Raw genomic sequence first — 13,960 nt, forward strand, 5'->3', positions numbered from 1 at the left:
GGTTAAGATTTTGGAATGTAATTTATGATGATAGGATTTTGTAATGTAATTTGTAATAGCCATCGGGGAACCAATGGCTTCAATCTCGGCAGGTGTAACTTGGTGGGTTTGGAACCGAAGTCTCCTAACTGGGTTTGACCCTGTTTGGAGATGGGTTGCAACCTAGTTCTTAATCGGGTTTGACCTAGTGGGTCAACTAGCAACCTGCCCATCTTGTAGATGGGCCAGTTATGGTTCTGGACAGATAAGAAGCTGGGCCGGTTTTTTTAACGGCCCATGCCCACCTCTAGGTGTATGTAGTGGAAACAGCAAAGGCAAAGAAGATTGTTTAGAGGTTGAGAAATGAGAATTGCCATTAGATGCATGCTAAGAAGGACAAGTACCAATGAGAAAAGTGCCTTCCAGTAGAGGAGAAATGATTGTTGGTGGATTAGAGAAGGAGTGAAAAGGGAGTGTATGCTTATGAAACTGTGCATGCCTTGCAATATACAACTTGTTTATACTTGGGTCAAGACACCGAAAAGTATGATGTGTAGGACTATAACCCAGGAAAATACAAAGAGAAGATCGAAAAATCCATTTTATAATTGTTTTATGACCAAAGATACTAAAAACAAAGACAACCAAAAGCCTTTAAAAGGATATAATCCAGAGGACAGTGAAATATATGTTCAAAGGGAGAAATGCAAGAAGACACTTTAGATGACATACAATTAATTAAGTGAATTGCACTATCAAAAGCAAAGTGCCAATATTTTTTAGGAACACTAGAATGAGCTAGAAGGGATAAACTAGTTTCTAATATATAACGATGCCGTCGTTATACTATACCCTTTTGTTCATGGGTATGAGGGCCAAAAATATGATGAATAGTATCTAATTTTGAAAAATATTCTGTGAGTTTTTTAAATTCATCACCCCCCAATCGGTTTGAACAGTATTTTATTGTAGTATGAAACTAGCGCCAACCATAGAGAAAAATTTGTGGAAAACATGAAAAACATCAGATTTTTGAGTAAGAAGGTAAAACCAAATATATTTTAAAATGATCAACAAACATAACAAAGTAACGATGACCATCACTAGAGAAAGAGGGAGAGGCTTCCCAAACATATTAAAAATAAAATCCAAGACAACATTACTTTTATTATTTATCAATACAAGAAATAGTTTTGAAGATTTTCTTAATTGACAGTCATTGCAAAAATAATTAAGGAATGACAAGAAAGTGGAAGTCAATTTTTATTAATAATGGTTAGAAGTAGTTGTTGATGCGGATGACCCAAGTAACTATGCCAAGTTGCAGGTGAGGCATGCATGATAAGTGCTTGTGTATTAGTAATACGAAGTATTCTTTTCTTACATTGAGCATTACTTTTCCTAGATTTTATTGCTTATGCATGTGTATTTGTGTTCTTTTGTGCATGTAGGGTTGTGGAGATGATTGTGGAAGAAAGAAACCAAAAGTAGATCATGGATGTAATTCTTGATGGAGTCTTGGATTGAACAAACATGACACAAGTTGTGCTCAAAGACATGTGAGTGTGTGCCATTCTCCATTGTGCTTGAGCTAACATACAAATTGGAGGGGCACAAAGACAGTTATACTCATGTGTTCTGACTTGTGCAATGCTAGCAAGATCTTCGTCAATGTGGTTTTTATTGAAGACATGACGCGATCTACCGCATGGATGTGTGCCCATTCATGAGGCCTCGATGAAAAGTGTGGATTCGTGAGTATTTTGGCGAAGTATTGTAGCAGTTACTGTAGCAAACCACTGTAACAGTTACTGTTTACAGCTCGCAGGAACTCAACTTGTGAAAATTCCACACGCCCGTGTGGATGCCAGATTCCAGCTTTTATAAAAGCCGCGATTTCAGACATTTTGGGAGATCCTTTTCTCATCTTTTTCTCATCAATGGAGGCATTCACGGCTAGGGTTTGGAGAGGCTTTGGCTAGGTCTTTCGAGTGGTTCTACAGCCTTTGACACCGCATTCCTTCAGAAGATAGTTATTAGGGGAGCTTTCGTCGGCATCGATTCGGCGAGGTGTGCCCTAGGCTTGACGAGGGGACCCTTGGAGAATACGAGGCAAGCCCACAAGACCATCGATACGGACTACGAGGGGGTTTTACTTATGGATTCCATGCTTTTACATTTGATTTCATTATTGACTGTATCTTGCTCCATGGAGAGCTAAACCCCTAGTGGGTGCTTGGACTTGTAAACCCAAAGATGATTTTGTTTCATTGACCTTTTATTATGTTTCTTTAATTGATATTTTAATTGAGTTCCAACCTTGAGTGCTTGTTGAATTGATTTTCCCTTAGAGTGACACTAGGGTTGAGAATCTACATTGGTAATCCTTGTGAATGAGTGACACTTCATTATGGTTAGACAAAGCTTGGTTGGAGAGGGTCAAGAGGGTGAGTCGAGAGGTAGCAGAATGTCCCCTTTCCCTTCTGGTGTGATTTATCCTACCTCCATATTTCAAGAGTTCTTTGCGGGCACAATAGAGTGAAGTGGTAAGAGACAAACTCCACTGTGGCTTAGTTGCACGAGTAACAGAGTGAAGTGTTAAAGTAATCCTTAGTGCTGGGGCTTAATTATGACTAGGGGTCTTTCACCTGGACCAAAGGGTTAGATCTATATTAGGGAATAGAGTTTATCACTTAGAGGCCCTAGAGCTTTAAGACACCTTGCACAGTGTGAGGCGTCAAGAGTATTCCTTTTCGCTGGGCATAGTGTGGGGTTAGTCACGGTTGACCTTAGGTTTGGGACTGTGTGTTTAAGGATTTTCATAACTCATTAAACATCAGTTAGGAGACATAATGATTACTCTTGCACTTGTAATAATAATCCTAGGGTGAGCAATGTCCGGGTGCCCCATCTTTTATCAATTGCCTCTCCTATTATTCTCTTGTGTCTCTTTCTTCTTTTCTTTATTTCTATTTGCATTGATATTGTTCACATCACTGTTGAATCATCTTTACTATAGTTAAATAGCAATTCTTGTGTTTCCGAGCACTATTCCTTGTAGATACGACTACCCACTCACCAGGGTACTTTATTATTTCGATAACCCGTGCACTTGCGGTACACACATGCAAGGGGTGTGTCAATGCACAACTACAAAAACAGTATGAGTTAGTGAAGGTGAAGAGGAAATACGAAGTGTGTAAAGATCATTGTCACTTGAGCTTGTAATGAGAGGCTTTATGGTAACCTGATCCTTCATAATAAACAATCAAGGTGAAAATAAAGATTAAGGCATGAAAGAACATGCAGGATATTAGACATATGAATTTGAGTTAACGGAGTGTGCAAAGTGGTGGAACCAATATGTGTAATAGGAAGTCCTTTATCATTACCGATATGAAGTGAGTTAGCATCATGGTATATTCTGAGTGTTTGAGACCTGTTGTCTTATGAGTGACATGATGGATAGCCCTAGTATCAAGAAACCACTGGGAAGTTGTTGATTATTGTGCTAAGACAGTGTAAGCATGCAAAACATGAGTAGTGGGTGAGGTACCGATAACCCCTTATTGATAGCATTGGAGTGTGATATGATTAAAGCCTTGTCAAATCTGGCAAAGAACTTTGGATTTGCCACTAGAAAAATTACTATACCCATGATAACGATCTCGATTGTGGCCAGAGCCATGATCGTGGAATCCACTAGAGGGTTTGTGGAGCTGAAAATTGGGCTTTCTATTTAACAAATAGTGCTCATGTTGTTGGGAATAGATGAGGCAAGGGTTGTTGAGGACTAAATTGTGTGAGGCTATAAAGATAAGCCAATTGAGCTAGCAGAGGGGGCTCTAAGGATGGTTTTCACACTAGTTCACTACCCGAAGTAGAAAAGAAGACCACGGGATAAGGTGACATAGCTTGAGAATTATGTATATACTCACGAGTGAGGAGAAAATATTGGAGGTCATCAAAATTACTGGCTCAACTTGTGCTTGAAGTGTTATGGCAATATCATTGCACTTTGGTCTAAGGCCCTTAAAGACATGTATATTGAAATCTTTAAAAAGATAAAGGATGACTAGCAGCAGCAAGTGCGTTGGATATATACTTGGCTTGAGTAAGGTACTCTGTGATAGAAGAGTCCTTTTAGCGAATTTCATGAAGATCGGCATGAAGTTGCAAGATACATGAATTAGAAGTTAAGGCACAAGCCTTTGCGAGGGCATCCCAAATCACTGCATGTGTTTTCTTGCTAATAATCACTGGGTAAACATCTTTGGTGAGAGAGGACAACAAAACCGACATCACATGTTGATCATTTTTTAGCCAAAGTAGATAATCAGGATTATTTAGTGGTATAGATGTCGGAGAAGATTGTATATGAGTTGGAGGACTTTGGTTGGATCCATCAATAAACCCAAGTAATTTTAGGATAAATAAGAAGAGAACAATTTTAGTGTGCCAATAGAGATAATTTCAGGGAGAGAATTTCATTGGGAGATAGTGATGGGCACTTTGGATTACTAAAGGATATGTCATGGTCGAGAAGGGCTTTAGGAGAGATGTTGTAGAAATAGAGAAAGAAGATTGATCTGCCATAAGGCCACAGCCGAGAAAAAAAGGAAAACAAGGCTAGGGTTTTTGGCTCTAGATACCTAATTGTAAGATGAATATTTCTCCTATGTATTATGTTTATATAGACAATAAAATCTAAACTTAAATCTAACTATACAAGGAAAAAGGGCTAAGTAAAGATTGGAATATTTTATACAATAATGCCTAAAATATCATATATAATCATTCCTAAAGTATCTCAATAATAACAATGAAATTCATATTGAATTCCTATAACAATTAACAAAACCAAAAAACCTTATATGGAAGATAATTCGAAGGACACAAATCTAAGAAATATACTTGAGTCTATGGATCAAGATGGACTAGCTTGTAGTCTTCTAATTGTTGAGTACCTTCTCTCTCATAGTGATGAGAGTTCAGATAAAGCTTTTGAAGATCAAGATTGGATATCGCAACTAGAACCATAATCCATATATAAGGAGGTAGTTAGCTTCTTTGCTAAGATAAGTCTTGGCTTTTTTAACAAGACAAGCTTTTGCTTCTGTAATAAGACAAACCTTAGCTTCTTCAATAAGACAAGCCTTCTTTAATAAGAAAGACCTCGAGTTCTTGGCTAAGCTAAGCTATGGCTTCTTTGCTAAGATACCCATCAATGGTTAGCAATAGCTCGGATTTCTACACATTTTGCAAAACTACCCCCACACTTAACTGAGATAACATTATGGCTTAATTCTTGTTTGATCACCTAATTAGGCCTCTCAGTTATCAATAATAAAACAACCAAATAAAGGCTAGTTTACATGAATTAATGCCGCGTTTCTAACAATAATTAAATATGATTTCTATCAAAAGGCAAGTATGCCCTTTATTAGAGATTTACATGAACATGTAGCTTTTAGGATATACATTAAAAAAAAAATCACTTCTATGGGTAACGCTCATAAATATAATTTTGTGGGGGTACATAAATGAATATGAATTTTTGTGAGGCTGATAAGAAAATATGCACTTACATAAGGAATATATGCACTCATGTAAGGAATATAGACGTAAACAAGATTTATCTAAATTCTATACAAAAATAAACTTTTATAAAAGTTTATAAATAAAAACATCTTTAAATGTACAATAATTTTTTTCCATTTTTTTATGTTTTAGCATAATTTTTATTTTCATATACAATAATTCTTTAAGTAGACAAATCACTCACCTTAACCAATATTGTAAGAGGGAGTTGATAGCTCAACATTTCAATCGGTAGAGAAAAAGTAACCATTCTTCTAATATATAACATTTTCGTTAATTATATAATTTTGAAGATTTTGTGCAAATATCAAATGTTAAGATTCAATTTAATCGCTTTGCTCCATTATAAACAAATGTATGTATCTGTATAACACTAAGCAGAGTATCTAGCTGCATTGGTGGGTCAGGTTCCAAATAAGTGTCTAGTGTACCACTTTGTAATAATATCATGGTACCATGCAAATGTCACTTGTCTTAAATTTTTCCTTACCTTATTTACATTTCTTGATTTAGTCAGACATTTGGCATGCACACTTTGATGTTTTGGGATGATGAAAATTATGCACTTAATCCTTTGGCATTAAGATCAATAGAAATATTGTGTTTGTTGGAAGTGATTTTGTAATCTTCAAATTCAAATCTTTAAGTTGTCTTGTTATTTAGAAGTACAGTGATAGAAAGCATAAATCTTTAGTGACAGATGCAGAGACTGCATGCCATGCATAGCTTGGGTGATATGTCTCTTGAAGAAGCTATGCATAAATATTTTATCGCATATTTTTTAAAAAGTGGTAAAATCACAATTAATTAAGAAAGAGTAAAAGTACAAAGAGATAAAACAAAGAAAACAAACAAAGACAACCAAAGGGATAAAGAAAACATACAATGTGAGGAGGGGAGAGAGAGAGTTCCGCTAGGAGTGGAAAAGGCATACACACAACTAAACAAATAAGAGGGGAAAAACAAGGGTAGCAAACTATAGGGACACAAATAACCACACTCTTGAGGAAGGAACTTCAAGGTATGATTGCGTGCGTGACTCCAAAATCTAGCTGATACTTGGGAGGGCTAGATCTTCACCAAGGTTACTTGCTTCCTTTGTGTAAGACCCAAAAGTTCCAAGAAGTGGTTGATAGTTGTGATTGAAATGTCCATCTTTATCTTTTTAGCCTCAAGTTCTTTAGTAGGTGTGGCTAATACCCCTTTCTTCTTCGCTGATCTAGGGGGTACTTATTGACCATATTCCTTTGAAATAATGCCATTTAAAATGCCATAAGAGGAGATAATCAGTTGGAGGTTTAATTTTGGCACAAAATATTGCTAAGAGGTCACCTTCAATAACATCAGCAGTTAAAAGCATATTATCACTTCCACTTGAATCTTGATTATGATTATCAAAATTTGAAGATAGATCTACATGTGGCCCTATCACCTATGCAACACATTTGTCCAAAATTGGATCTTTTCATGGTTATGGTGCTATATATTTGGGTCCACAGCTTGTGAAACACATTGGCCCAAAATTAGAGGTTTTTGGGGGGTCATGGTTTACTAGTTTATCTATTCCCATATCGTTGATGTGTTCTATCTCAAATCGGTCGATTTTCTGGGATGAGTAGTTCAAGTCATTCAAAAGGATACGTATTGGGATTTGTTTAAATATGATCCTAGCAGTTCATATGCAACATAAAGTTTGCTCTTTGTCAAACCCATACTTAGTTGTAACTGTTTCAACAAAACCTTGCTTTAGAGCTGATCCAACTTATTTAGCTATGAAGTTAGGTCGACCTTTTTTCAAACTCACTCCTTGTTGTGAGGAGAGAGTGCATAGTAAATCAACACACACCCTTTATTTTCCACCATGCAAGGGATTGATGTAATCCTTACTGCCAACTAAACCTGTCCATGGGTTGGGTCAGACCAGGTTCAAGCTGGGCTGAGTGCATAATTACTAAAATTTAAGCTTGTCCAAGCCACACCCAACCCAATAATATGAGCCTTAACTTTTGTCAAAATTTGCCCAAATTTTATGACCTTTAACCAAGGCTTACCCAAGCCAGCCCAAATAAGTTTTTCATCAAATAATGAATAAGTTATAAAAAATATTAACAATAATATTAATCTGTGAAAATGACCAAATTTTATTCTACAAAACACATTAAAATTGAAATATGAAATGCACATCTTTATTCAATCACAAAAACTAAAATTCAAACTATTATAATCAATGACAATCAACAATAAATATATATTATATAAGTATATACATAAATAATTAATAAATAATCAATGGAAATTCAAACCATTATATGTATAAGTATATACAAAATTAATTAATAAATATATATGATAACTCACGCCAGGCCAAGGCTTCTGACAATGAACCAAACCAAGCCCATTTTGAAAATGCGCTCTTTTTATTTTGTCCAAGACCCGATCATCGGACCTTGTATATTTATCCAAGCTCTCCCAATTTTTGGGCGGGTCTTCAAACATGGGAGGATAGACCGTCTAGTGGAAACTAGCTTGTCTAGTTTGGCTGCAGGGGTTTTGACACATTTACTCATCTACTACCGTACAGGTGCCGTGGCTCAAGACACCTATGATGAGGTTGCCTTCCTTGGACCAATGGTTACATGAGGCTTATACAATGACTTATCAAACTCAACTCTTTGTCTACTTGTTATTGTCTTTCCAGCCTAAGCGATGAAGTTCGGTGAGTTTTCTTGGGCATGTATGTGGGAGTTAATAAACTCTACTGTGATGTTTTGCCTCATCAGTCACTTTTATAGATCGGAGACCAATTGCTTTCGCTGGTGCTTAAGAGAATATGCAATTTTCACCACCACTCAAAAAGCAACACTTGTGTGTGAGTTTTTAAGATTTTCACTAATTCGGACTGAATTTGAAACTCCTTCTAGCACCCCTCGCACTGACACCACACTGACAAGGTTTTCAAACTAATGGACATCTCATTGCATTGTGAATACCAAGAGGATTTTCCAATCTCCATCGGAGAAGCAAATGACGGCGCCATGGTTGATTTCATCATTACCAGAGATTTTCCTTTAAGGTAGGAGGGGATCTCATGTGTATACTGTTAGGATTATGTCTTCAAATACCAATGAGGAAACTTATATTAGGGCATTTCATTTGTATTATACCTTCTTATTATTATTAGTAGGCATTTATTTTGATGTTCAAATAAATCATGTGCTGGCATTTAAAAGTTTTGAACATTATAGTCCTTGTATATTAAGTTAAACCTTCTACTTTTTATTGGATAAGGAGGGGAGAACTAGAAGGGTTTAGTATTTATACACTTAAATAGTTTGTAAATCAAAGAATCTTTAATTGGGCATTAAAGATTTGTAAGGACTTGGACGACATATACTTTGCCAAATAGTGCTAGTTAAACACTATAGAATAGTGGGAGCATATGTTATAAATACATCACTGGGATTGGTGTATTCTAACATGACTTACAACAATCCAATCATATGGGTTTTACTCTTTGACAGTTAATGATTGGGATTGTTTCTTATGATCATATGAGTGGGCCTTAGACTTGAGGTATCATGGTCACGATGTGCTTATGATGTCTAGTATGTTACTAGATTCATTGGGCTCAATTTATCTTTTGGTAGGGCTGACCTTGAAGTGTGATGGTTATGCATCTTACTTAGAATCATCTGCTTAAACTCAGATTAGACCCTCTCGTGCTTGAAGGATACAATATCTCCATCACAGGGCTATGAATAAGTGCAACATCTTATGCCCTAAATGGCAACATGCTCTCTAATATCTTGAAGCACTGGTTGTGATCATTATAAACCAATAATAGCGTGTCAAGAACGTCTCTCTCCTGCATCATAAGTGCAACATCTATTAAATGACCAAAAGGCGTTTTCCAGAGTATCTCCCAGTGTGACCGTTTTATTTTTTCCCTCAACTCCGAGATCATTTCCACTACAGGAGCAAGATAACAACATGCATTTAGTAGTATCATGGATGATAAGTGCTTGTTTGATATATATTTGTTCACATCTTTTATGCACTTTGAGTACGATTATATTAAGGTATTTTCATTAATAGCATGTGTTTGTGTTCTTTTGTGCAATTAGGGCATGCGAAGGGAATTGATGAGAAAGAAGCAAAGAAAGGGTTGTGGAGACATTTCTAAGATGATTTAGCAAGCTTCAGGGATGAACACTCAAGTTGGATCATCTACAAGCGCATATGTGCCAACTTTTGAGATTTTAGAAGCCAATTGACATATTAGTAGGGCACATAGGTAGTCATGTGTGCGTGTACCAGCTTGGGGGCAGTTTTTAGGAGTTATCTCAGCCATTTGGAGAGATAAAACCCCACACACCCTTCCACACAGCCGTGTGGCCCCCCAAAGAAAATTTGCGAGTACTGTAGCAAACACTGTAGTAAATTATTGCTGGAAAATAATGTAGAAAAGCACTGTAGCAGTCAGTTGAATTTCATACACCCTTCATATGGGCGTGGCGAGGTTGTATGGATCCCTAGGTTTCACTTATAAAAAGGCCGCTCAAAGGGTTATTCCACATTTTTTCCCACAAGTTTTAGGGTGAAGTCGGCTAGGGTTTTGGAGAGGAGGTCTTTGCACTCAAGGGAGTGCTTCTTTATGAGCTTTCATGGATTCTTTCATCATTATAGCCATCGGGGAACCGCCGATGACATCGATTCGGAGAGATGTGCCCTAGCTTCGTCGGAGGAACTCTTGTAGAAGATGAAGCATCTCTTGAAGACCATCAGTACAGATCTAAAGGGAGTTTTCCTTATGGTTTTCATGTGTTTTCATTGATTGATTGATTGCATATTGTATTGCACCATGAAGAGCTAAACCCTAGTGGGTACTTGGAAATGTAAACCCTAGGATTTATTGATTTTATAGACTTTCATTACATTTTCTTTAATTGAGTATGCATTTGAGTTTTAATATTGTGTGCTTTGTGATTGCTTTTCTCTAGAGTGACACTAGGGTTGAGAACTACACCTAATCATCTTAGTGACGAGTGACCATCACCATTAGGATTAGATTTACCAAGTTTGAAGAAGATTGAGAGGTAGCAAAGCACCCTTTTCCCCTTTAGTTTGGTTTAATCTACCTCTATATTCCAAGAGCTCCTAGTAATCATATGTGGTGTAAGGCATTAAAAGAATTCTCCACTAGGACCTTATATGGTATTAGGGATTTTTCACATGGTCCAAAGGCTTAGATCTACATCTAGGAATAGGGTTTACCATTTATAATCCTTAGAACTCCAAGCAGTCATATATGGTGTGAGGCATCGAGAGCTTTCTCTCCACCAGGACCTCGTAGAGAACTAGTCATCGGTTAATCTTAGGTTTGGGACCGGTGTGTTTTTAGATTTCCACGACTCAATTAATCTTAATTAAAAAAGCATAATTTTAGTCTTGCACTTAACTTAAGAATCCTAGGGGAGCATTATTCGGGTACTCCATCTATCTTGACTGATTCCTCTCTGCTTCTATATTTGCCTACTTCTCTTTCCTCAATTGCTTATTTGTGAAATTGATCATTCACACACTCATTCCATTTATTAGGCTAGGTAGCAAGGTTACAATTTTACTAGTACTCCTGTTCCTTGTGGATTCGACCACTCAACCTGTTAGGTACACTTTATTACTTGAACAACTCATGTACTTGCGATCATATGCAAGGGGTGTATTGGTTGCCATCTTCTGTTGTCATAAAAAAATCCCCATAATCAGTTAATAATTGAAACACAAACACCATATTTTACACCAAAAATGAAAATAATGCAAAAGGAAATATACAACCCAAATGACTAATATAATTATATACACATCACAAAATGTCCTATTTTGCATAGAAACCGACTAATGCTTCACAGGTGATAAACATCCGAACCGTAAACACTAAAACTATACAACACACACAACATTATTGTCATCTTGCTTGAAGGCCCGATCCAACCATGTGTTCTCAATTCTCGCCTGGGATTTTCCTTGGAGGATGTCGATGAAATATCTTCAACAAGAGAGTAATGGATTCAGAGAAGATGAAGGATGAATGTCGTTAGGAAGACTACTGCAAGGAAAAGGTTCTCTAATGAATGCATTTTATATAGATATTTTATATACCCTATTGCATGATTGTTTTGTTCTTTTAGCATGTTTTTGTATAGACCCATGCTACTTAAGGTATGTTTGTTAATTATTGTAGATAATTAGGCTTTGGATTAAAAAGAAACGAATATAGTTGAATTTGGGCACAAAACAGTATTATAATGCACTTTTCAGGACAAGCACAGTCAGGAAGTATACCCTTGCTTCAGACCATTCTGTTTTTAAGACTTAGAAAATTCCAGCACAACTGGCTAAGCACACCCATGCTTGGAAGCACAGTTAGTAAGCACGGGCATGCTTAAGTCTGTGTACTTTACCGGGATCTGTAAATCAGAAAGCATGGTTTCACTACTCAAAGTAGCATTGCGTTGAGGGAGTACGGTCAGAAAGCATGGGCGTGCTTACGCCCATGCACTTTACTAGGATTTTCATACAGTCACGAGCATGGTCCTACTGCTCCTAGAACCAGCGTGCCTTCGAAGCACGGGCGTGCTTAAGCCCGTGCACTTTTCTAGAATCGCGCTAAAACTATTTGCAAAACACTTGAAAGAAAGCACGGTCAAGAGCACGCCCAAGTGTATGTCCCTTCTTGCATCAAGAAAGGTGTTTTTAAGCCCTAAAGTTAGATTTTGTGGGATCTTCTTTCTTCTTTCTGGAGGCGCAGGATAAGGCAGAGCTTGGTATTATTCAAGGCCGGATCTGATAGAGAGATCATCGTGGATTGGAGGAAGCCGGTAAGATTATCTTATAGCACTCTTCAATAAGGATTATGAAGCAAGAAGGGATTCTTATGGATATCATTCTTTTCCCTTGTTGCTTTTCTTTGATGCATTGTAGAACCATAAGGGGTTAACCGTCTTTCGGTGCCCTGGATTATGAACCTTGACTTTTGATATATTGACATTAGTTGCTTTGATTATTGAGTTTCTTTGTGATCCCCTTCTTGTTTATAATGATTGTTCATCTTTGTGTTGATTGCCTTGATGTTTGTATGTTGCAAAACTCGACTTGGGAATTGGCACTATTTGTGTGAGCATTGATGTTGCATGCATGTTCCCCATAGTTACAATTGTAATCAAGAAGCATGATAACCTTAGTTGCTTATCTACTATTTAGAGGATCATCTATTGTTCCGTCTAGCTAGGGCACACATTAAGGAAGGGGTTAAGTCCGCTCCAAGCCTTGAGTGAAGACGTATGTTATCAAACCCTCCGTAGGTGGTCACCACGGTCCAAGGAGATGTACATGTAATCGTTGCCTAGTCAATACATTTGTCAAGGGGATTAATCTGGGGCACTGTCCTTCCCGCTATTATCTTTTCAACCCAAAACCCTATCTCTCTTTCCTTTCTCTTCTTGTATTTTTTTAATCGATGTAAGCTAGTTCTCATCTAATCTCTTGAATCAATTAGATATTAAAAATAGAGTGAGTATTGAGAGCTATACCAGTCCTTGAGGATTTGATTACCCGACCCATTCGGGTACACTTTACTACTTGTATGACTTGTGCACTTGTGGTTAGACAAAGGGTGTATCATTCTCCCACCGGCTTTTGCACGATAAGGCCATGTTTGGATTGGCTTTTTTAAAGCCCAGAAGTGCTTTTTTATAAGTTAAGCACTTCTGGGTTTTAAAATTCATGTTTGTATTGGCTTAGGCAAAAGCTAAAGCTATTAAAAAGCTGAATTTCAGTTTTTTTGAGAAGCTACTCAAGTGGTGCTTCTCAAAAAAGCACTTTAGAGAAGCTATTTTAAGAGTTGTCTAATTACCATTATACCCTCAACAAATTCATAAATTAATACACTCACTCCTAACTTTCTTCTCCATCTCTCATCCTGCATCTAATTTTAATTAATAATAATAATATTAATATTATTAATAATTGTAATAATAATAATAATAATAACAGTAATAATAATTATTATGATTATAATTATAATCATGATATATTAAGTAATAATAATAATAATAATTGTAATTATAATTATAATTATAATAATATCACATTAAGTTATTATTATTATTATCACTAATGTTTTCATCATCATTAATTGCATGTATAATAGTAACTCAATGAAAACAAAATGAATGTCCATTTTAGTAATTTGCCACCTCTAAAAGCCCTTTAGAAAATTCACATCCAAACAACTTCATACATACAAATGTACTTTTTTATTAATCTATCCAAACATAAAAATATTGAAAAGCACTTAACTTATTCAAAGAAGACTTGGAGT

Source organism: Dioscorea cayenensis, chromosome 12, assembly GCF_009730915.1.
Source record: "Dioscorea cayenensis subsp. rotundata cultivar TDr96_F1 chromosome 12, TDr96_F1_v2_PseudoChromosome.rev07_lg8_w22 25.fasta, whole genome shotgun sequence".
Lineage (NCBI taxonomy): Eukaryota > Viridiplantae > Streptophyta > Magnoliopsida > Dioscoreales > Dioscoreaceae > Dioscorea > Dioscorea cayenensis.